The sequence below is a fragment of the Macrobrachium nipponense genome, chromosome 4 (genome assembly GCF_015104395.2).
Source record: "Macrobrachium nipponense isolate FS-2020 chromosome 4, ASM1510439v2, whole genome shotgun sequence".
NCBI lineage: Eukaryota > Metazoa > Arthropoda > Malacostraca > Decapoda > Palaemonidae > Macrobrachium > Macrobrachium nipponense.
Genome location: NC_061100.1, coordinates 72,705,120 through 72,727,619, shown reverse-complemented (window position 1 = coordinate 72,727,619; position 22,500 = coordinate 72,705,120).

The following is a 22,500-nucleotide window of genomic DNA, read 5'->3' as shown; positions in this document are numbered from 1 at the left end:
GTTTGATAATTGCATTTATAGAATAGAGGTCCCTGAAGATGTAACAAAGGGTCAGGAAACAGAGGAATCTGATTTCCTACAACTGCTCTTTTTAACATGTGAATAAAAATCTTTCGCTTTCTTTTATCATTAATAAATGAGCATATACATTGTGACGAAGTGCCACGTATCTGGTTACTACACTTACCATTAATTAAATGAGTACCTCACAACAGCCAGACACCTGAACCTTCATCACAGGTAAAATACGTCTAAAGGCAACAGTGATCCCTTAAATAACTTACCAGTAGTGGAGAAAATCAAACTAAGATTATTAAAACAGGTGTGAGGTAATCTCATGTGTAATTAAATTAATTAAAGGGCTTCACTCCATCAACAACTTTAAAAGTCTAAGTATTTCCCTGATTTAAGAAGTCTAAGTACTTCCCTGGTTCTTAGTCATTTCAATTAAATTGAAGGAAAACAGCTCAATTACCACTGTATGTTTCTACCTAAACAAAATTAAATATACTGGTGAAAAAAAACACTTATAAAAATCTTAAATACAAAAATTTATTGTCAAACTCAAAATTTATAAGTGAAATTCACAATCTCAGGGCAATTTACTGTTACTTGAAAACTATACAAAGTTCAATTAATTCTTGGATTAAGTAAAATTAAATAAAAATTAATTTATCACAAAAATCAAGAAAATTAATTAAGTAAGGAATTAAATTATTCAGTTGAAATTCTAAGTGTTAGGTATTAACTAAAATTTGGAAATTAATTCACAAGTGCTAAACAACACTAAAACTTGAATAGAATTCTAAGTAAATGCAAATTAATTCACAAGTGTTAAATTCAATTAAATAGTCAACGATTAATTAATGAAAACAATTAAGTTAATCAAATTATGAATGCAAATGAAAACACAGGAAAATGTGGAAAATACTAAATTTGCAAAAAGAAAACATTAATCACACAAATCGTTTTGGACCCAAAGTTCAGATAGTATCGCAAAAATTCTCTTTCAAAACAATAACTAAAGAGAAATTGGAATTACAATTGTAAATAACATTTTTTATTACGCGATTTAAGAAAAAAAAAGTCTTTTAGAGATAAAAGATATGATTATAGAATTTTTTCGAATTAAATCAAGTTTTGTCATTTCCTTGAGTGACGTCATCAACTTTCCATTTCAAGATTTAAGCTACTTACGAGTCTACAAATTCTCTTTTGACAAATCGATGGATATAAGAGTTAATTTACTGGTAATATTAGATAGTTTTCAATACAAAAACCTCTCTAACTACTTATATGAAATGAAAGGCATCAGACGTATGTGAAACGTTTTATGCTTGTGAAAGATGGTGCAATCCTTCCACTTGATTACTCAGCAAAGACAAGTGTGAAACAAGACACGGGCATAGCATGTTTAAAAAAAATTGGAACCACAACGCCCCAACTGGTGACAGATACCTTCCTGCTTTGGACAGACAATGCTAATTCTTTTTCTGCTCACATTCTATGTTATCTCAACATTAAAATTATTTTAACCCATACTAACATTATCAAAACATACTAACTCTAAGCTAAATAAGGAATCTGAAAATATTGCAAATAATTTTACAACACTTCATACAAAAGTAACATATATATCTATAGTATATATACTATATATATAGATATATATATGATATCTATAAATATAATATGTACATAGGATGACTTTATATCTATATCTATATCTATAATATATATCTATATATTATATATCTATATTATATATATATATATATATATATATAGTATATATATATATATATATCTCTGATAATCATAGTATATGATCATCTTACGCAGCTTCTAGCATTTGAGCTAAATTTCTCTTTAATTTTCTTTTATTTACTCCACTAAGTTGCTTAATTATCGACATTAGACATCACTGCATATTTTCGACAATTAGGCTGTGGCGTCAAATAACAATTTCCAAAATACGATCCATATCCGATGCTTTGGTAAGATTTTATCGACAAAAATCAATTAGACACGGACTGGAAATGCACAGTAGGTATTGTTCGAAAACGTTTCCTTAATAATATACAGGGAAGAAAATCAGACTCGGTAATAATTCGGTATAATTTGACAAGACTGATACCTTTAGGATTTCCTGGTGCCATGCTAATCTTCAGGCAAAGTAAAGACTGGAATGACCGAGGGCTTCTGGCAGTTCATTTAGGTTTGAACAATGAATATGATAGTGCTTAAATATTCTCCTACATGGCTAACAGTAGCGACCCAAGATTTTTATCTCGTGAACAAGATTGCCTTCTTCTCCCAACCGGTATTAATAATTAGAACATCGCTGACACGCCTAACATATTCATCTTTTTAAACTAGATCTATAGGGCACGTACTCTATAGACTTTCATGCTTACTGCTCCTGTAAACCGTGGTTCGGTTTTCATTCCAGTGTTACTGCTGTTAATACTCTAGCTTAACCGAAGGTTAAGTGCATCATTACCTTCATTGTCATGTGGGATTGTTCCATATTAAGAGGGTTCATCTTCGAATTAATAATAATGATAACAATGATAATAATAATAATGATAATAATATTTTCGTTCATAGCTTTTTTTAATATGGCCGCCAAATTTTGTCTTCCCTGTATTCAACTGCTTCTTTGTTTTTTGTTTTTTTCATCCTTGAATGCATTTCGTCTTTGCTAAGCCTAGCTTTTTTTAAAGAATAGAAAAAAAAGTTATTTGTATATCAATTTATAACAATAAACCTGAAAATACCGAAAAATAGAAAAATGTCTCATAGGTCATTGCTCCTTAATACAACCGCTTACAATATTGTATTAAATGCTGTGGCGTTCAGACTTTGTCACATGAGGCATTTTCACTATAAGAACATTGAATTTCTTTGAGTATGTGTCCAGAACCTCTCCTTGCGAAGAATAACAAATAATACTTCACTTCTGTTGATGGTGCAACTAATTAGAAGTTGAACGCTTTCATGTTTCAGATTCTCAAAGCTTTTTCGTAAATGCATCGAAAGCCTTTAAACTGAAAAAGTAGTTATATAAAATTTTCTGAGCGTATGCGGAAATCCTTATGATTTTCGAGGCTGTGTACGAAAACTTCTATTCATTCTGTGCCAACGAACAGAGAACCCTTAATAAAGAGAGAAAAAAGACTTGGCTTTCTCTTAAATAAAAATCCAGACTAATTCATTCCTCTTTTATAGGAATGAAAAATGACAACTCTGAAAGAGTATGCATTTTATTTCTGGTTCCTTAACTTGTCCATTTTTTCCACAATGAACAGAAAACCTTGGTTTAATCAAAGAACGCGTGACTTCTTTCCTTAAGAATGCATATCTTCTATTTTTAAGCAAAAGGTTTCGGGAATCACGGTTTCACACTCTTGTGTATTTAAAAATATTTTTTCTTTTACTCCAATAATAAATACCTTCCACCACTTTAATCAAAATCCAGATGAACAGTATAAGTCAAACATCGTCTTTAACTGTTTTTATCATTATGCCGTTAAAAAAATATTTGAATATTTGTATGATTATTGCATTTAATCTTTAATACCATATATTTCAGTACTTTATTGAACAACTGACTAGTGTCGCCTTGGATTTTAAAACTTTTAAATATATATATATATATATATATATATATATATATATATATATATATATATATATATATATATATATATATATATATATATATATAATTATATATATAATATATATATATATATATATATATATATATATATATATATATATATATATATATATATGGGTGGGCGTTTATTTAATGCAACGTTTCAGGGACCAGCCCCATTTTCAAGCTGAAAATTACAATAATAAAATAAAATTAAAATAATTACTCATCTAAAAAACATACAATTACAATACTTAAAGCAAATTAAAAGAACACCAACTAAACGCAAGTACCATTTCCAGTAGAGGAAGGGAGACGAGTGACTAAAAAACAAAACTTTCAACATCCTAATATTAAGTTCACCATAGAGAAAGAATGCCATAACTCATTGCCATTTTTAGATTTACTTGTTTCTAGAGACAATAATAGCTTTCATACAGGAATTTACAGAAAGAGTACATTTACAGGCTTAGGGACAAATTTCTATAGCTCATGTAATTTTAATTTTAAATTAAATGCCCTCTCCACCCTCCTTCATAGAGCCTTTGTCCTCACTTCCAGTTGGGTCTCTTTCCACAACGAAATAGATTTTCTAGTAAACTTTTTTAGCAACAACTGTTTCCCCTCAGTGCACTTTTATAGAACCCTCAATAAATTTTTAAACATGAAAATAAACCCCCCACCTCCTATACATAGCGTTCCCAAGTTAATCATCTATGCTAAGTTCCCTTTCCTCCATGACAGTTCCTTCAAAAAGAAAGTTATACAATTAATTAACAAGGAATTACCAGCCTTGAACCTAAAATTTTTTCCGAAAAATCCTCTAACCATCCGCGATCTCTTTTCAGAGCTAAAGACAGATGAAGCCCGCCTTTGGTGTCCAACATAGTTTATAAAAACACTTGTCCCAGATGTAATCGGGGTACTTATGTTGGATGCACGAAGAGGCTGCTTCAAGTCCGTTTCTGCGCCCACAAAGGAGTCAGTTTCCGAACAGGATGCAAATTATCCAATCCTGAGCTACCCAGCATCCGTAACCACTCTGTTACCTGTCGCTCCCGCTTGGACATCGATGATTTTAAAATTATTGGATTAGCCAATAAAGATGACGAGCTTTTAACACTGGAATCAATTTTAATCAAAACTAATGTACCGAATTTAAATGCCCAGTCCTCGTCAGTTCAGCTGTTCATAGCCTAACCACTTGTTTGTTTACATAGTTTTGTGTGTGGGTGTTTTTTTACTTTATTTTTTTTTTCTCCCCACTCTGTCCTTCAGTCACCTTCTATTTTTTACTCTGGTAGGTTGTCTCTCCAACCTAGTGTTGTTGTACAGTAATTTTTACATTTTAAATGTTTTAGTGTTCAATTTTAAATTTTAAATACTATACCGTGTTTTATCAGTGACGAGTCTTATATGTTTGTATTTTTATCAATTCCCAGCCTTGAAATTGCATCGAAGTGATGTGAAACGTCGGCAATAAATTATGTACTACGCTGAGACATGCCTTTACCTCTCCGCCTTGTGATATCTGTAGGGCTTGAGCCCCCTTCCTATAGTCTTCTCTAATTATATACTATATATATATTATATATAACTATTTTATATATATAATAATAATGGGGTGTTGGGTTGTGTGTGTGTGGGTGGGGGGGTATTTTATTTATATATATATATATAATAATTATATATATATATATATATATATAATATACATATATATATATATATATATGTATATATATATATATATATATATTATATATATATATATATATATACTTGATCACGAAGTATAAAAAACGTGATGCTATGTATAAATAAAGGTTTATGCCACGAAGAAAAAAATGAAAAAGCGAGATAGCCGAGTACTTTCGGTCTTGTTCCGACCCTTTACTAAGGATTTTTTCCTTCGTAGCAAAAAACCTTTATATATATATATATATATATATAAATATATATATATATATATTATATGTATATATATATATATATATATATAGATATAGATATATATATATATATATATATATATATATATATATATATATATATATATATATGTGTGTGTGTGTGTGTGTGTGTGTGTGTGTTTGAGTGAGGGCATGGTGATGAAGCGTTTCAAATGTCTGGTTATTATGCTTTCCAATCATAAAATTCAAAGTTACCTCACAGCAGCTAGATCCTTGAACTTTTATGATAAATAAAAAACAACTGAGCGCTCTAAAGGTAACAGTGATCCCTTAAAAAGATATATCAAATATATGAGAAATCAGACTAAGTTTATCAAAACAAGTGTTGGTTATTCATATAGATTTAAGTTAATTAAAGGCGATCACTCCATCAAACAGCTTTGACTGTTTCCCCTATCCTATATCACGTCAAGAAAATTGAAGGACCAGCACAAGCAATCGCTTTAGAATGTACACAAATTTAATCCTACCACTGTCGGTCAAGAAATGAAACACTGTTATAAAAACTTTAAAAACAAAATTTATTTTCAAATTCAAAACGTATAAGTAGAATTTACAATCTTAAAAGCAATTCATTATTACATGGAAAAAAACACAAAATTTGATTAAGTCTTTATTCTAATTATTAAATGAAATTAAGTAAAAAAATTAAAATAATCAATTAAAATATCAAGAAATACTTAAGATTTGAAAAGGTATTCTAAATAAATGCATTAATTAAAAAGCGTTAAAGTTTAAAATTAAATAAAGTTAATCAAACAAATTGTGAATAGAAACAAATGAAAACACAAAATGTCTGAATGTATGATATTTGCCGCAATGAAAAAAATTAAACGAAATAAAAAGAAACAGTTCAAATGAAAACACAAGTACTCACATGAAAAACATGTAAAACAATATGTCAATTGCATCCCATGACATAAATTGTAAAAATATCACATTACCTTTCTGCCGAATTGCTACCAAAAGACACCTTTCACAATCTCTGCAACTGTTTTCCTACGATACAAGTTATAGTCCTGTTACATTAATAGGCACTGTTACGAGACACGCATTGTTATATATAACATCAGTATAGATTTCACAAAACGCAATCCCACAAAAAATATAACAAACACTAAGAGTGACCAAGTACAAAATCTTTACGCTACTTTACTAGTTGAAAAATCCCTTGATTGTGTGTGTGTGAGGAGAGAGAGAGAGAGAGAGAGAGAGAGAGAGAGAGAGAGAGAGAACCAGTGCAGATGGTCTCTAGGATCAGAATGAATATGAATTCTACTGTCATGGAATGTTCTAGAAAAAAAATGTATTGACATCACTTCCTGAAGATGCTTTACAAGATATTATGCAGAATCGATTTGGAGGCAGAATACAACAATGGCATAATTGATTAAGGTATGTTCTAGAAGCAGCTGATGCAACATTACAAAACACTGCACAATTGTCATATGCTTTGGACAAATAACAAAAGCAAACTATACACATACAGTACAGCAAAGCATGTGAGGTTGTTAGTATTAAAAAAATGAAGTGCACGAGGTTTCTTGAGCGATAACAGGTTTTCAAAACAGTTATCACTAACTGTTGGCAGCTAGAACAAATTACGCATTACTGGGAAGCAATATGTGTGATTAAAGATTTACAATATTCTTTAGTAACTTAAAATTATGCTTTTGTGAAATCTATTACAGCTGACACTTAAATAATTATCACCTTACACAGAATGCATGAAAACTAGAATATTAAACATAACATTACTCGCAGGGATATGCATTTTACAGGGCAATATTTTAATACTCCTCCCCCGAGAAGATTAGTTATCCTGGGTTTGAATCCAGTGATTCCCAATGGGATAAATTATCTGTACTTATTTTATTCTTTCCAGAAATGGGTTCTAGTCTTTCACAATATAGTTACAAATTTTGAGAACTCAGTGGAGAGCTGCGTCTCATCTCTTAAGTATGGTAATTGCACATAGGTTATCTGTTCCTTAGTAGTGGGTGGGTAACCTTACGGATACCCTCTACACTCGCAGTTACAGGAGGGAGAGGGCCTTTTCCAACTTCAAACCCAAGATACTAAGCAGTTGCCTTTCCAAACTCACTTTTTTCTAGGTAATTTCTTAAACACCTTTCTTAGAACCTTCAGACGTTCTTTCTATGTTGTAGAGTAAATCAGTATGTCATCAAGGTATACACCTACCCCTTCTATAGATTCTAGCAGTTGATCCATCACTCATTGGATGTTTCAAGTGCATTCATCAGACACGCGGGCAAATCAGTGTATTGATACAGTCCAAAAGGAGTAATAAAAGGTGACAGCAACTTAGCATTCTCATCCAAAGGAATTTGATAATATCCTTTCAACAAGTCTATATTGGAAGCAAACTTGGCTTGCCCAACAGTATCAATATTATCAAGTAACTGATCTATAAGAGGAAAGGGATAATCGTCAGCCACAATGATTGAATTCGGTTTCCTATAATCAGTACACATCCTAAATGATCCTAAATTAGTCACCTGGTTTCTTCACTAGCACACATGGAGATCTGTAATGACTTGAACTGGGTTTGTCTAATCCATGCTGCAACAAATATTCAACTAATATTCAACTTCCTTCTCCAAAACATCTCAATGATAGGGTGACAAGCAATAAGCTCTCTGTTTAAAAAGGTTTCCATCTTCTCTAATCTGTATGCCATGCTTTGTCAGATCGGTAAGCCTAGGTATACATTTGCAAAACTTTGTTCTGTGAAACTTCCATCACTTCACTCAATTCACTACCTTACTCAACACTCGGATCTTTTAGTTTATCATGGAAATTTTCCAAAATTGAAGAATTATTCACCTTAGTTTCAGCCCCCAATTTATATCCCAGTTCATAATTTCTGAGAAGTAAGGTTTCAAAATATTCACATGTACTTTCTCTGTTGCTTTCTTCTTCCGGTGATTCAGTCACATAAGTTCAGTCACTTCACTTCTCAATTATCTTGTAAGGACCTTGAAATTTGTTTGTAAGCGTGAATCTTTTCACTGGTAAGAACACTAAAACTTGTTGACCTACACTAAAGTTTCTTAGCTTTGTCTTAGCATTATTTCCTTTCCATTTTCTCTTGACTTACTTTCAGATTTTCTAAAGAGAATTTTTTAATCCCTTAACCTTTTCCTCATGTTCTTCACATATTCTCCTTGGATTTCCTCTTGATTTTCTTCCGAATTTTCTGCAAAAATCTTCAGTGGTACTCTTACTTCTCGAACAAAAATAATTTCATTAGGTGAACATCCCATGCCTTCTTAATAACCATTCCTAACTTCAAACAACATTAAGGGTACACCAACATCCCATTCTTTTCCTGACTTGGAACAATATTTTGTCAACATACCTTTCAATGTATGGTGGAATCTTTCCAATGCTCCTTGACTCTCTGGATGATAAGCAGTTAATAACTGTTGTTTCACCCGTAACAAGGTCATCACATCCTGGAGCAATTCAGAAATAAAGTTCATTCCTCTATAACTTTACACAACTTCTGGCATTCCTAACTTTGAGAAAAACTCCACTAACTTCTCAGCAATTACCTTGGCAGATACGCTTCTAATTGTGATTGCCCCAGGATACCTTGTCACAGGACACATTAATGTCAACAGATATCCATTTCCCTACTTAGTTTTCAAAAGCAGCCCAACCACATCTACGATCATCTTGCTAAAGGGTTCTCCTCTAACTTCTATAGGTTGTAGGGGGTTTTCTGAATGGTTTCATTCAGTTTTCCAGCTATCTGGGAGGTGTGACACTCTCGACAAAACCTGCTAACATCTTTGTGAAGTCCAGGCCAGAATAAATACTTCATAATCTTCTCAACAGTCTTCCTGATTCTCATATGTCCAGACTTATGTGCTATTGCCACCATTTGCATTCTCAATGGATTTGGAATCACAATTTGTCGATATTCGTGCCATTCAGCATCTCCTGGTATATCTGCAGGTCTATGCTTTCTCATCAGCAAACCTTCCTTTAGATAATACAAGTAGGAGTTTGTTGCATCTCCTCTTGATCAATAACTCTGAAGAACAAATCAGCTAATGATGCAACCCTCTCCTTCAGTTCCAGTAACTTTTCTCGTGTCATCTGACTAACTTCAAGGGCTGAACTCTAAATATCTGCTAACTCAGCTACTGTAATTTCACTACTATCTTCAGGAACAGTCTCACTACTCTGAGTCTCTTCAAGAACAACAGGTTCTTCTTCTTAGGCAACCTCTTCTTGGTCATCACTTGGGGAATCATCACTTTCCTGGAACATTTCTTCTAAGCTCAAAGATCCTTCACATGATCCTTCTTGTGTATGTAAATCCTCAGTTTCTTTACTTGCAGGCGTAGTACTCTCCATACTCTTGGTAGTTACACAACTAGGAAACAGGTGGGGTTATCCTTCTCTAAATCTACCGTAGGACTAATCCTCAACTGTTTGGCTGTCACTATGGGACAAGGAACAAATGGTACATTACTAACTTCATTACCCAACAGAACATGTACACCTTCCACAGCCAGTGAGTTTTTTACAGCAGAATCAACTTTCCTTGCCCCCAACCCATACAACAGGTGCAAGCGGCATATAGGGGTTACTCATTCTCAAATGATACTTCCTGTATCATTTGATACCTTGACTGGTACCTCCTTGAGTTCCCAATGTACCCTCGTGGATATATGGCTTAAAAGGCTCAGCCACTCATTGCTTGAGGTTATATTTCCACTGGTTACTAAACATTCAGTTTGTTTAGTTTCAGTCTTCCCTATAGTCTCAGTCTTCTCCACACTGGGCTTAATAATCTCTTTTACTTGGTCACCATTCACCACTTGACCATCTGGTTTTGGCTGCTGTTGTGTTTGATAACACTCCCAACTGCAGTGTCCTGCTCTTCCACACTAAAAGCAGACATTAGTCTTCTGTATATGTCTTGAGAAACTGGATGATTAAGATTTAACATTAGATTGTTGAGGGGTATTACCATTTGTAGAATTCCCAGCAGTAAATTTGTTCCTGAAATTTGGATGAGACCTAAAAGTTGGGCGTTGTTGATTCTAGTACTTGACATTAGAGTTTCTTTTGTTACTGATAATGTTATAGTCTTCACTCAGTTTAGCAGCTTTGCCAAGTTTCTTAACCTCTCTTTCTCTCTCAAATAGGCTCTTATGTATTCAGGAATTCCTCAGATATTGTTCAAGAAAAACTATTTCTTCAAGTTTGTCCGTAGTTTTTATTTTAGCAGCCTCCAACCATTTTTTTAAATAACTTCTCACTTTGTAAGCATAATCCAAGAAAGTTATCTTGCAATCCCTTCTTAAAGATATGAATATTTCATTGTAATACTCCAGAGTCATTTGGTAAACGTGTAGCACATTATGTTTGAGTACCTTGTAATCTTTACAATGATCAGTTGATAACAGTGAATAGGCACTTCTAAAACAGTCTACTGTTCCTAGGTCAGGTTAGATTCGGATAACTCTTGGAAGGGAGGGGCTCCTTAAAATTCCTGAATATTGAACAGGGCCATTTTCTCAAAGTTAACCAACTAACAATTACAGAAAAATGCAAAAAAACACATTATAAACCATAAACCAGAGTGATATTTTGTTCTATTCCCGGGTCTCTGGGCACCAAAATTCTGGTTATTACACTCACCAACTAAAGAATTCAAAGTTACCTCACAGCAGCCAGGTACTTGAACTTCCGTAACAGATAAAATACGACTGGGCGCTCTAAAGGCAACAGTGACCGCTTAAAAAGCTTCATCAAATGAGAAAAATCAGAGTAAGTTTATCAAAACAAGTGTGAAGTATTCATATTGGCTTAAGTTAATTAAAGGGCATCACTCAACAACTTTAACTGTCTCCCTTCAAGAAAATTGAAGGAACAGTACAAGCAATCACTTTGGCATGTACACAAATTTAATATCACTGGCGGTCAATAAATAAAACATTGTTATAAAAATTTTAAATATATAAACTTTTTTCTCAATTCATAATTTATAAGTGGAATTCACTATTAATATTACAGTGGTACCTCAGGATATGAAATTAATCCATTCTGAGGCAGCATTCGTAACCTGAGCTTTTCGTATCTTGAACTGCATTTTACATGTAAATTGCCTAGTTCGTTCCAAGCCCTACAAAAACACCCCAGTAAATTCTATATTAAAGCTAAATTGACCAATAAACAATGAAATACAACAATTTGGACCATTCAATACCTAACTTAATACATACTACTAATATGTACTACATAGTACCTGTAAATAAAGTGTATTAGTGTACAGGGTATACAAGAAATACTGTACGTACATACGTACGTATGTAGTAAAATGTGGAATCTTACCTTTCGAGTGAGGCTATCTCCGAAAGTGGCGACAGAGGATGAGGACAAACGGCAGAAAACTAGTACATACACTTAACTTTACGAAACACATTAAAAAATGTCAGGAAACATTAAGACTAAACTTTACGAAACCCATTAACAAATGGTACAAAACCTTAACACTTTACTTTACAAAAAACTTAAAATTAAGTTTATATTTTTTTTGTCTTTTTTATTTTTGCATTTTTACTTTTCTATACTTTACGTTTTCTTTTGTTTTTCTTTTTTTTTTTTTACAAAATTTCAATTTCTTCACCACTTTCAACTTTCTGTTTTTTTCGTAGTATCACTTGGATATTCCTGTTTGCTTACTCCTACTAAAGGCCTCTTCAAAAAATAACTGTCCAAGGAAGATTGCTTCTGTCTGTTTTTGACAATGTTCCTGAAACGTCATCTAACTGCGCAAGTATACGACCTGTGTAAGCCTTTTCGGGGTGTCTCTTTTCTACAAATGATTGCACCTTCTGAAAAGCAGCTAGAGCATCTTTGATTTCTGCTGTTGTCATTGGGTCGTCCTCCTCCTCCTCCTGCTAGAGAACTCTTCTTTAATGATGTTATGATGCATGGCCTCCAACTCTTTCAGGTCATCCGTCGTAAGCTCCTCTTGGTGCTCCTCGAGAAGGTCATTGATGTTGTCCTCATCAACAACCAGGCCCATGGACTTGCCGAGTGCAACGATCTCGTCAAGATCTGGTTGCAAAACAGTTTCTGGATCGTCAACTGTTTCTGAATCTGCACCAGCTTCGCCCACGTTGAATCTCTCGAAGTCTCGGGTGGATACGGCATCAGGCCAGAGTTTCATCCATGAAGAATTCAAGGTTCACCTCGAAACCTCCTGCAAAGCTTGATCGATGAGTTGGATGCATATTACGATATCGAAATGCTCCTTTCAAAATTTATGCAAGGTGAGGTTTGTGGTATCGGTGATGTCGAAACATCTCTTGAAAAGATGTTTCGTATACAGCTTCTTGAAGTTCGATATCCCTTGCTGGTCCATGGGCTGGAGGAGAGGGGTGGTGTTAGGCGGAAAAAGAGAACCTTGATGAAAGAATACTCCGCTAGGATATCTTCCTCAAGGCCAGGCGGGTGAGCAGGGGCATTGTCCAACAACAGCAGACATTTCAGAGGGAGGTGTTTCTCTTCCAAGAATTTCTTCACTGTCGGGCCGAAACACAGATTTACCCACTCCGTGAACAAAAGTCTCGTTACCCAGGCTTTTGCATTAGCCCTCCACATCACTGGAAGCTTCTCCTTTAGCATTTTGTGGGCCTTGAAGGCTCAAGGAGTCTCCGAATGATAGACAAGTAGGGGCTTCACCTTGCATCCCCACTGGCGTTCGAACAAAGTGCGAGTGTAAGCCTGTCTTTCATAGGCTTATGCCCGGGTAGCTTCTTCTCTTCCTCCGTGATGTACATCCAACAAGGCATTTTTTTCCAAAAAAGGCCAGTCTCATCACAGTTAAAGACTTGCTGAGAACTGTAGCCTTCGTTGATCGTCATCTGTTCGAATGTCTTAATAAAAGCAAACGTAATTTTCTACCGACCCCCTAAAGACAAGACCAGAGACACACCCAACAATAAAATAAAAATTCCCCACCTGGAGACGATTAAGAGAGTAACTCACACCCTTGGGAAATCCAACCCTTTTGCATTTACCTACCCAAATACCTTAGCCAAATCCCTGATTAACGTCCAACAAAAGACATCTCCCAAAGACTCTGGGGTATATGAGATCCCATGCCAGGACTGTGACCAATCTTACATCGGATTTACAGGTAAATCACTTCCCCAGAGATTAATACAACACAAACGGTCAGTTAGGTATGGACAACAGAACTCGGCTATTTTCAACCATATAAATGAACATAACCATAGAATAAACTGGAATATGTCACGTGTAATTTATAGCAGCAACTGCCGGTACAAGAGTCAAATGATGGAATCGGCCTTAATAAAAGAGAAGCAGGTAATGAACATCTCAAAAGGGAATTGGATATCAGATATCGTCGACGCAGTGTTCATTCAACCAACGCTTAAGAAGATTAAAGGAAGATTATCAGCGGGGGTGACCTAAATTGGCTTACTTGTGGACGAATCTCTTGGTATAAATACCACCTTTTCTGTAAACTTTTCTCATTCATATACCTGAAGAGAGAGACAGCAGTCTCTGAAATATAGACTTTTCTCTCTACATTTTGGGTATGGGCTCCTTTTATTAATATATATAGGGATTATATGATGTATATATATATATATATATATATATACTATATATATATATTACTATATATATATATATATATGTATACATATATTATATATATATATATATATATGTATCATATATATATATATATATATATATATATATATATATATATATTATATATATTATATATATATGTATATATATATATATGTATATATATATACATGGAGCTGGCAATAGTAGAAAGTATCTACACTTTAAAGTTGAAACCTTCCCTCAGTAACAACGAGAGGTCCACGGAGATGCTGTGTTTTTAAATTTTTAGTGTGTATGTTTGTATGCCTTCATGATGCAGGTATTTATTTTTTTTTTAATATTGCTTCCTTTCCCTTTTTTATGCTTGTACATTACTTTTTTTATTATATATACAATGTAACCTTTGTGTAACATTTCTTCATTCTAATGATCGATCGTAATTTAGTGATTTTTAATTTTTTTTTCTTCTTTCTGTGTTTTTGTATAGACCTGATGATGGAGACAGTTACTCCGAAACCGGTAGTCATAAGAAAATAAAGGATGTTTTATGTACAAGTGCTGGTTTTACTCTCTCTCTCTCTCTCCTCTCTCTCTCGTCTCTCATCTCTCTCCTCTCTCTCTCTCTCTCTCTCTATATATATATATATATATATATATATATATATATATATATATATATATATACAGATCTGCTTTGCTGTATCTGTAGACTAGAGTAACTTGAATTTTAGCTATCTGATTCATATGACATTACTAACTTTTGGGTGTATTTTATGAGACATATTTAGTCATATTTCATTTATTGTAAGTGTAAGTCCTGAGGACATTTGATTAATGGGGCTGATTTATATTGAGACAATTCAGATAAGCTATATATATAACTAGAGCTCTAAAATTGGTTGAAGCCTGCCCGTTTTGCCCCAGGCTTTTTTCACTCTTAATTGCCATCATGATCAAACTTTAAAAAGAGTGTGTTTATTAGTCAACGGTTCTGTTTAACTATCGGATAAAGTTGATGAACGCTACAGTTTCTGGAGCCCATGTCATATGTGACTTTTATAAGAAAGCTTCAAAATACCTGTCAGTTTCATTTGACCTTATTCGTCTACGTTCTATTGTTGGAAAAATCCTTACTCGATAAACAATCAAATCAGAGTTTCTAATCAAACCCCGCTAGGAAAGAAGAGAAACATTACTTTCCTCCTTTCATCGCCAGTCGACCAGGACTCTATTAAGTTTCTGAAAGGAAAATGAATCTTAGTTAAGAAAAATTCCGAGATTGTATTTGTCTGGATTACTCAGCTGGCCATTTTACCAGCAACCCAATCTGGCAAGTGTCGCTGAATAGACCCATGGCAATCAAAGCTAACAGCAAGAGAGATCCTGGAGATGACAAAGACTGAGATCCTTTGCTATTTTTACTTTCTACACTTCTGTTTTCTTCCTCTGTATACTTAGGACTCGCCTTTTTTTAAAGTATATTGAAGTTAATCAATAAAAGAATGTAAGTTTTTTTTACACAGCAATGTAAAGTATGGTTATATACATACATACATACATACATACATACTTGTCATTCACTTGCTAGTCGCTACCAGTTGACATCAATAGTTGTAGAAAGAGGTGACCCTCGTAGGTGGCATACATTGAAAACATTATTTGGAAAATTAAATGCTAGAAAAACCGGAAAATCTATGCTTTTTCAGTTATCTATAAAATGAATTAGAAAAAGTCAAAATTCTATGGTGCTTCGTAAATCTCCCACACTACATCTCGGTTGGCGTCGGTGACTTTAGTTATTGTGACGCCAGTCTACATAAACATGTCTGTTTGTCTACAACTCTTTTTAGTATGTTGAAAACTACTGACACGCAGATTTTCTTGAAATAAGCAGACTATTCCAAATTTATTTATGTAAATATAGGCATATAATAGGTAAATTCAAGCGAAAGTTTTGTGGCTGAGAAATAGAGCAACAGAGACCTCGACTGCATTGTAGACATCCAACGTCTTTCATCTGAGATGAGACTACTCTGGTTTTAATTAATGGCTGTACCAATTGGCGCGAAGACAATGCTTCTGCACTCTTCTTTTTATGAGTGAATGAATTATGAAAATTGTAAATGTGTTTCTGAAACATTCTCTTCAAATAAATACTTTAGAAATGACATTATGATTTAATCGCTTCATTAAATATAACGATTTCCACAATATTAATATTTATAGCTTTTCTGAATCTTTAATCACTGTTTCCATCCATCCGTCTCTCTGCAAAGGAACTCTCTCTGGACTTCCGTGTCCCAGAATCTTATAACCTTTCATATATAAAGAGCTGAGTAAGTCTTTTCTTACTAAGTTGCGCCCTATCGGCCGTCCTCTACCCTCCATAGGACTGTCTTAATTAACGCCTAAGCTTGCCCTTTCCCTCGACCTCTTATCAAAATATCGCAATGGCTGCCTATTGATAACAGGGATATTAGGAATCTATTATGTATCTAATCATGATAAAGAGTTGTTGTACACACACACACACACACACACACACACACACACACATATATATATATATATATATATATATATATATATATATATATATATATCGGCTTCGATAATAGCCACAAAAGGGGCATCGTAAGGAAGGTCAACGTTAGTTATCAGCAGTGATTGGTTTTATGTAAACTGACATCTCAGAGCGAGAGAGAGAGAGAGAGAGAGAGAGAGAGAGAGAGAGAGAGAGAGAGAGAGAGAGAGAGTAACTTGACTCAGAAATATTATACAGTTTTTAATACATACGTCGATCGTTTATTTATTAACGCTTATTTAGTTAAGAAGTCGACTAAAAATCACAGAAAATGGTTAACTTTCATACTTTAATATCACGCGGTTTATTTTACATCCAGAAAACAATATTACGCTTTTTCTTCTTGATAATCGTAACAATAATAATAAATATCCTTGCATCTTCACCTGGAAAACATATTACGAAGAAAGACGAAGGCGCCTCACAAAAAAGCCAAGATAATATTTAGTAAGCGCTCATTTTGCATGATACAATGATTCATTGTAACAACTGCAAGTTGACAGGGCCACAAACCTTTATCAACAAAGATCAATTTGGTTTCCTATTCGTCAATCATTATCAAAATCTTCTCCCTGATGAATTTATGGTATAAAATATTGATAAATATTTTCCCTCATTACCATTGGTTAATTATCACCTTGTCAGTCATAATGCCATCGTAACTTCGAGAAATATTCACACTTTTTGGATAAGCTTGTCACTGCAGAGGCTTAGGTCCATCTAAGGCTTTGTAGAGACAAGCATATTCAACAATTGTGGGGAATTCGAGGAGTTAAGAGGCTATTTACTCTAGCGTTGCTTGTCATGGGGTGAGACAGGATATAAGTTGCCGTTTCGTCTTCCTACTGGTGCAGTTTCTCTGTGAGTCCCTTCTTAATACAAGGGTAGAGTGGGTTGCCTCGTGAAAACTAAGCATTTTCAACTAAGTAAAGCGTGTTTTATAGTTAGTTGGTAGTGTATTTGAACACTAATCTTTTATCGGCTGCAGTATAATATTTAACTTTTCAGCATTAAGAGACTAACCCATCGAGATATACATTTCGAAAAGGGTTGCACTGATATATAAAAACCCGTTGAATTCTGATAGAGTTTCTGGAAGGAAAGTATGTGATGCGTCATAATCCAGGCATATGGAATGACATGTACACTGAATCGACATTCATGGGGTATGACCACGAATCTGGAGGACTCCGGGCCTCAATTTGAAGCCATCAGCTGTGGTAAGGTGGGCTCTGAGCTTACACATTTATAGTCAACTGCGTGGTGACCTTTTGGCCATGAAGCAGGACCAAGAAAATAAGGTCGTCACATCGCACAAAGAAGAGGCATCAAGTAGAATTGCAAATGATTCATCTGACCGTCAGAAGATTCACAATGCTCTTAAAAATTACATTGATCCACTAGCAACAGACACTTACCTATAAGGCCTACTCAACATCGTCATTTATTCCATACATCAGACAAGGTCAATGCTGATAAAGATGTCAAAATTGGGGGACAGCAGATGATCGAATGTGTATGGATGGCCAAAAAGCTTTAACAAGGCCTTAGCAAAGAAGGTGACAACAGTTGTGTCATTCAAGAAAAGTATTAAAGTGGATGAAAAGCCAGTGTATGATACAGAATTGATCTACATTCGATTTATGTGTCTCCAACAAAGTAGGGACATTGACATCAAGGATTTCCTCTCATATGAGCTCTCCCCCATACCAAGATCTTTATTTGATGAGAGTGGTATGATGCGCACACAGTCAGAAGCACTCCTTGAAACCAAACTACAGGTTGAACAATCAAGCAGAGACCATGGTACACCAGATATTGTCATCATCGACAGATGTCCTATTTTATGATCATACATTGGCCCACAAATGGAACAGTCAAAGATTTTGTGACTAACTTTATGGGAACCTTCAAATACCATCTGGCACATGACTAGAGCAAATCACTCCGGTAATGGTGCAAGCCGAAGTTATGAGTTGAAATTAAGCACACCCTTACCTGCACAGAAAATTATACTCAATGTCACATTCAACAAAATGCAACTCATTGATTTGATATGTCAATATCTTCAGGCCCACATTCAAAGTAATCAGTCAAAATTGGTGATCATGGGAAAAGATGCTACACCATTGCAAATATAGAACAATTCCATCCTACAGAGACAGGATCTGAAAACAAATCATGAGGAAGCTGATGTCATCATCATCATCCATCATTTAGTTCGTATTGAATCAGGTAACTCCCACATCAGAGTGATCTGTGATGACACATATGTTTATCCTTCTCATTCGTTTCTACATTAAACACACAATGACTGCAAATGTTAGCATGGAGAGTCCATGTGCTGGTCGAACAATAATAGACATTCGTCAAACAGCACTGAAACACAAATACATTACAAAATGCCTGCCTGCTGTGCATGCCCTGATTGGGTGTGACATAGTTTCACTCAGATATGGAATTGGAAAGGTCGTAGCTTTGAAAAGGGTGGACATGACCTACCCTTACTTGGTCAACTGGTTGCAGACAAAAACGATTTGATTTCAGAAGCAACCTCTTTCATTGCTGCATGTTATGGTACCAAACATGAAGATACTATGAACAGTCTACGTCGCCAACTGTGGAAGTCAAGGATGGCAAACACAAAAATAACTTCTCCAAAATTGAAGTCGCTGCCTCCTTCACATGATGCATTGTTGAAACAAGTGCTTCGTTCTCATTTTCAAAGGCCCCAGAACTTGAAAATGGATGGCATCACGATGAGGATGGTGTGGCGATGCATCCAACAACACTGCCTTCAGATGTATCTCCCATTCCATTGAACATTTTGCACCTTATTATATGTGGATGTTCAAGCAATCGTCAATGTTCTTCGGGAAGATATGGTTGTGTTGTAGCACAGATGTCCGGTTCAGTGCTCTGTAAATGTAATGCTGGACCAGATTGTTACAATGAACACACCAAGATAATGTACAATGAAACAGAAGATGATGATTGAACATAAAAGTTTATGTTAATTCAAATATTAAAGGACATTTTAATGCAAAAAGAAGTATTTGAGTTTCTAAATATAAATCATAATTATGTGTATGAGTTCTAAAATCAAATATAAGTAGCATGTTCTGCAAATGAACACATGGTTTTGTGAAATATTTATGTTAATTTATTTCTTTAACTGCGTCTTCAACCAAAAAAGCAAGCTTTTGCAGATATAAAAACTGCGCTATATTATGTAGTAAACAAATCAAGATACGACTGAAAGCATGATTTGTAACTGTTGTTGATCACTATTCTAGTCAACTGTGTATCACACTCTGAGTCTTTACTATTTGATTGGGGTGTATAAGGTACTTCAATATTATCATTTTCAGTCAATTAACATTACTAGGGTTATTTTCACTCATAATCTCACTATCGTCTCTATTTTTGGTGGCATGCTCTTTGCTGTTGACATGATCGGACATTGGTTTTGTCCTGTTACGTTTCATTATACCATTATCAGATGAAACATTATGTGACATTACACCCAGACGTTCTACTACTGTACCCTTATCCCAACTCTTTTAACCCATTACAGTTGGTGTAATCCTTATCACATCACCTTCATTTAATGGATCTTGATCCTTACTGCTTCTATTATAATACAATGAATGTCCAAGATTGCAATACTTCTTGTTTTGCTTTACATTTTCTGTAGTGATTACCCTAGGTTTTGATAAATTTGAAGACACTGGAAGTAATGTGTGTATGCGTCTGCCTAAGCAGCAATTATTGATTCAAAAGCCAGACGGCAACAAAGAAACACAATGAACCACTCAAAGGGAGCTTGGGACTCAGATATTATAGATAAAATGTGCCTCCAACCAGTGATTAAGAGGATTAAAAAGAAATTGTCAAGTTAAGTGACGGAACGGCTGACCTCTTGGCCATTTTAGCCAACAAAAGCCAGCCCTTTACACATAGGAGTATATGAAATCCATTGTCTTGTTCGTGAACAATCCTACATTGGCTTTACAGGAAGTACATCACTCCGACAGAGATTATTACAACATAAACATTCGGTATTTGGACATCAGAGATCAGCTATTTTTAACCATATAACTAACCATATTAACAAAATAAACTGAAATACAATTTGTAGCAGCAATTGTTGGTTCAAAAGCCAGACAGTACAAAAAGCTTTGATTAAAAAATGAAATACACTGAACCATTCAAAGTGAGCTTTGGACTCAGATATTATGGATAAAATCTGATTAAGAAGATTAAAAAGAAATTGTCAACTAGGGTGACGTAACAGCTGACCTTGGACCTTTGGTATAATTATTGTTTTCTGTAAATTTCTCATTCATCACCTGCCTGAAGGGTGAGACAGTTAGTTTCTAAAGTATAGCATTTTATATATATATATATATATATATATATATATATATATATATATATATATATATATCGAGCTACAAATGTCCTTTGATATCTAATTCGCTCTACCTCGGAATTTATATATTTTCATATGTTTAACTGCAGGGGAATTTTTTTCTCGATAATAGAATTGCCGGCCGACGGGCACAAACCATCAACATCTTCAATTCCATGAATGGCAGTGAAGCCTTAGCCCGCCCCGCCACTGCAAGAGGATATAAGTTTATGCCGCCTCCTTCCTCAAATACCTGTCGCACTTCAGGTATTTGTAGTTTTGGAGACTGCATCAAACCCCCTCGTTCTCGGTAGCGTTGTAGTGCTTTTGCCCGCACGTAGCCATTATATAAGTCATATCACATTACCGTGATTCATATACATATATCGAGCTACAAATGTCCTTTAATATCTAATTCACTCTACCTCGGAATTAATATATTTTCATATATGTTTAACCGAAGGGGAATTTTTTTCTCGATAATAGAATTGCCGGCCGACATGCACGAACCATCGACATCTCCAATTCCAGTACTGGCAGTGAAGCCTTAGCCCACCTCGCCACCGCAAGAGGATATAAGTTTATGCCGCCTCCCGTCTCAAATACCTGTTGCACTTCAGGTGTTTATAGTTTTGGAGACTGCATCAAACCCCCTCGTTCTCGGTAGTGTTGTAGTGCTTTTGCCGGCACTCAGCCATTATATAAGTCATCCTTTCAAACCCAGGAACGTCAGTGAAGCTTTACCTACTACACCACCGCGAGAGGCTAAAAGTTCATGTCGCCTCTCACCCTCATATACCTTTCGCGCGCAGGTAATTAGTTGGTTTGGAGACAACATCAACCCACCTCGACTCCGGTAGTGTTTGTAGTGCTTTTGACAGCACGTAGCCAATCTATATGACTTATAGATTGGCTACGTGCTGTCAAAAGCACTACAAACACTACCGGAGTCGAGGTGGGTTTGATGTTGTCTCCAAACCAACTCATTACCTGCGCGCGAAAGGTATATGAGGGTGAGAGGTGACATGAACTTTTAGCCTCTCGCGGTGGTGTAGTAGGTAAAGCTTCACTGACGTTCCTGGGTTTGAAAGGATGCACGGGTTCGCGCCCTGGTCCAGGCAAGTCTATTATCGAGAAAAATTCCCCCTTCGGTTAAGCATATATGAAAATATATTAATTCCGAGGTAGAGCGAATTAGATATTAAAG